General features: G+C 46.9%; 1 pseudogene; it reads right to left on the bottom strand.

Moving 5' to 3' along the window:
• Positions 1-2,414: 2,414 nt before the first annotated feature.
• On the bottom strand, positions 2,415-2,951 carry LOC143891547 (cytochrome c oxidase subunit 2 pseudogene; annotated as a pseudogene).
• Positions 2,952-4,305: the final 1,354 nt, after the last annotated feature.

Here is a 4,305-nt window from a genome sequence, read left to right as displayed (position 1 = left end):
GCAGTCGGCCTATGTCTCCGGGCGCACGCGTAGAGGCATGATTAGTTCCACGAATCTCACTGCACTGACCATAGTAAACTCCTTCTCGTTGTACCGAAATGGAGGTCTGATTTGAACGACCAGGTACAGCATCACATTTGACACCTGAGGAAGGTACAGCCCAACTATGAGGTACATCAGCAGGTGTTACAATCATACGTAGATGAGTTTTGGCTGGTACAACCACTCTATTGTCCACTTCTAATAAACGTGATTGACCCAATTCTGGATCATCTTCTGGAATCGTATAACTGTCAAAAGTGAGTGACTGTTCATCGGAACTGTTATAGTCCGAATACTCATAAGGTTGGGTCGACGCCCGCCTCCCCCCAAACTGTACTTGCAAGTTTCCCCGCAAAAAGCTCTCCACGCCTACTCTTAGAAAGAGCACTATTCTTCTTTAGTTAGGTAGTTCTCCCCTCTCTCAGAGACCGTAAGACCCCGGTGGAATCGAAGGCCCTAAAGACAACAGGGGACCGTTTCTCGCCCAGCCCTACCTACTTCAGTGAAGCTGGAACCGAAAAAGACCTGGTTCCACACACATGAGACACGCAGAAGGTATGGGACGACCAGTTCACTACGGAAAGCGAATTCGATCCTATAGTCGTCTTCTTTGTTCGATAAATGCGCAGTGGAAAGGGATGCTAGTCGGCTCGGCGAAGTTGTAGGCCCCAATAGATCAGATCAAGAGTGATTCCTCACCTATCCTGTCAGGGGCCCTATTAGTAAGGCGAACGCTCGAGTATAGATTCCCTATGCTCATGTGAACGGCCGGGGCCGGCCGGCCCGTAGATCTAAAAGGATCCATCCATAGGCCTGACCGGAAATCGTTTGTCCACGAACAAAACAAAAACAAAGTAGTAGTATTGTATAGTAGTCGTTCATGAGACCTCGAATTCCCACGTTCCAGCGTGCATTATGCCAGCTGGTCCCACCCCCCCCTCTTAGTAAGTAGTCACCCTTCTTTTTGCTTTTTTTTCTTATTTTTTCGCTGCAGCAAGTCAGTTGCGAGGCGCTCAAGACCTGTTCGGACGTGAGCTGAGCTTCCAAGATCCTACTACTGCTCATTCCAGCGGACGGACCGCTCCCCCTTTCGCGTACTTCTTTTTTTTTTTTTCTCACCAGAATGCATGTGAAAATCAACTAACCGGCCGGTGGGTGATTCTGGTTCTATCTCCGCTTGATCCCAGTTTCAATTCCCTTTTCTTCAGGAGGTGAGGTTCGGGTCGGAGGGACGGGGCGGAGCGCTCCGTTGTTCACCGCTAGTTTCTAGTACAAGTCTATCAGAAGTGGTTTCGGTTTTGTTTGAGTATGGTCCAGATCGTCGGAGCCCGGAGCCAGGTGATACCGCGATTGATTGAGCGGGGCGGGGAGGTGCGAGCTTCCACTCGAAACCCTTTCGGTCACTCGCATTAGGGCATTCCGATCGCTTCTCGTACGACTCCCTCGCCCCTGACTGGAAAGGAGACATACAACATAGTGAGTCGGCCCTATTCATTCCATTCCTGAAAGGAGCAAGCAGCAAGCGAACTTCACTTACTAATGGGGGGGGGCCGCCCTATTAGCCCTTATTAGTATAGTACAAGTGTTGCCGTTGCGCCCCTATTAGTCAGGCGCGCGTACTCATCTTTTTTTCATTCATGAAACCCAAAAAAAGTCATTCAGACCGATCACGTCTCGAGTAGAATTGTCCAGTCTTGCCCCGGAGTAACGGTAGACCCTATTGAATGACAAAGGATAGACTAGACTGGACCACATTTACCAATGAATCCAGAGATTTCTCCGACATGGATCGATGTATCTCCAGAAGAGATAGATAGGTATATGTCTTTCTTTCGAAAGAAAAAGATGATTTAGATTATATCAATAATAAGGAAAGAGTCTATATCCTATATCGATCATAGGATCACTCTATGAATAGGTCAATTCTCTTTGACCTCCCACCGTTCACTACATCCCTTGCTTCTCGCTGCGAACGGCTCCTCGGTGGAGGAGTAGAAGCGCTGGTCCCCTTCGGTCAAGTGCTTGTGCCTGCTGTTACCTACCGTAGGACCTCCGTCCCCGAAGCGAAGAAAGAGGAGCAGGAACAACAGGTTGTCCTCTCCCGGCCCAGTAGTTCCGCAACTACTACCGTGGTTGTTGCCAACGGGGATCCCCCATTCCGAAAGGTGACGGGGCCGGCCGTTAGGTCCAAAGTTGTATGCCACTGCTGTGGTGCCGATAGATTCACTACTTCAGCGCCGTTATCGGACATTGCAGGCTGAGCATCTATTTCTCGTATATCGCTCCACACCGAGAAGAGGGATGTGTACCTCCAGCAACAACAAGAATGGAACCATAGGCTTCTAATGCTGGGAGCATTTCGGGGTATAGGTCTAACCACCCCAACTCCCCGTTTCTGGCATGCTATAGTTCTTATAGTCTCTCGACGACGGGAATGGGAGATTACCGGTAAGCCAGATGCTTCGCGAACCACCGGTACATTTCGTTGCACTTTCATCACCCTCGTGAAGAGGCGCACTCCGATACCATTGATGTCCAATAGCTTTGATAGTAATGGCTGGATCTACTACTACCTCGTCCATTGAGTATAACAGAGCAAATGAAGGTATAGCAATGAACATCGGGATGATACTAGGAAATATGGTCCGAATAATCTCTATAGTAGTTCCATGAACAATCCTTTTAGGGATTGGATTCGTTTGATAGTGGAAATGCCATAAAGTGCGAACCAACATCCGTGATACGAAAACCAAAATCAGAATGAGGAAGAACAGGATATCGTGATGCAAGTCTATTATTCCTAGCATCATAGGTGTGGCTGCGTCTTGAGATCCTAATTGCCATGGTTCCGCAGCATCACAAGGAGCGACGATTGTGAGGATGAGGAATAGCCATTCTAGAACAATCATGTGGTTTGGTGCATGAAAAGACTGTGCTGCTCCCTAAAGAGAAAATAGAGAGACTTTTTTTGCCCGCCATAAACGTAAGGGCGTGATAGGGGCGTGGCTTTTTCCAACAAAAGTATGATGGGAGAATAGAATGCTATGCATTCTTTTCGATTTCGATACAGTAAGGTACACTGAACACCAACCCAATCTCGAAAAAGAAATAAGAAATTATTGCAACTACAACAACCTCCGTGAACAGACGCTTTGTCAGTTAATTAGAGTGTTATAACTAATATAATATATACAATAGTCCCGCAAGCAGCAATCGGAGGAGATTCCGCTCTTTCTTTAGTTTATGGAAGTCCTAGTCTCCTTTCTTACCGGCAATAGAGGGGGAGAAAGGCTAAGAGATGGCGCAGTAGAAGGCCTATCCGTCGACGTCGAATATTCGTTATAGATAATCGATGTCCTTCGCTTCATCTGCAGTAATCGGTGTAATAAAGCAAGGGAAGAGGAGCATATAAGTCAGGCTGCTTAATTAATGTATAAGACTTAGATCAAGCTAGGAGAAGCGCTTTCAGGCTCGTTCGCTTAGCAAATCTCTAATTAGTCTTCTCTGGTGTCGGCCACAGTCCAAGAAGTAGTCTTTTCCCATTTGCTAGCAGGAAGTACACTCATGGGGATTCTGCAGTTAATGAGATAGATCAAGCAGCAGCTAGGAAGTCACTTTAAGGCTCACATTCCGCTTAGCTTGGTATTCGGTCGCTGTCACAGTCAAAGACTGATTATTTTCTCATTTGCTAGCAACAAGAAGTAGGGATTCGGTATAATAAGATAGATAAATCACGCGGACTCAAGCCAGCAAAGAAAAGACTTATTATAGGTCGATCACGGATTCAAGCTATAGCAAAGAAGACTTATAGTCGATCAGGGACTGAAGTGCACAGACAAAGGAATATGGTAGAAGGAGTACAACAAGCAATAAAAGGAATGCAGGCGTTGGTAAGCGTAGAGGGGCTAGAAAGAGAAGTTAAGGTCGGTAGGCAGAACAGGGGGTTTGGGAAAGATAGTAAGTACTTCTTATATCAACCACAGGCTCCCTAGGCTTGGTTTCTTACTTTTTTTTAATTAGTATCCCATTCCTCTATGCCATTCCCGCATTCACTCTATCCGTCCAACAAGCTCTCCCTCCCATGCATCCCCAGAATCGTTGGGAGTGGCATATTAAAGCAAGATGAAACTCCGAAGATAAAAGCCTGATTCTCATCCCGGGGCTACCCCCTATTACGTAAGGGGGTTATCTAGATTTAAGATACCCCTTATCGGCTCATCTCCTGCGTTGATCGGCTATTGGGAGCTCATGATCAGCCCATCC

The sequence above is a fragment of the Tasmannia lanceolata genome, unplaced genomic scaffold (genome assembly GCF_043159265.1).
Source record: "Tasmannia lanceolata isolate RefF3 unplaced genomic scaffold, GAP_Taslan_0.1 ptg000014l, whole genome shotgun sequence".
Classification (NCBI taxonomy): Eukaryota; Viridiplantae; Streptophyta; class Magnoliopsida; order Canellales; family Winteraceae; genus Tasmannia; species Tasmannia lanceolata.
This window is presented reverse-complemented; position numbering and strand designations above follow the sequence as displayed.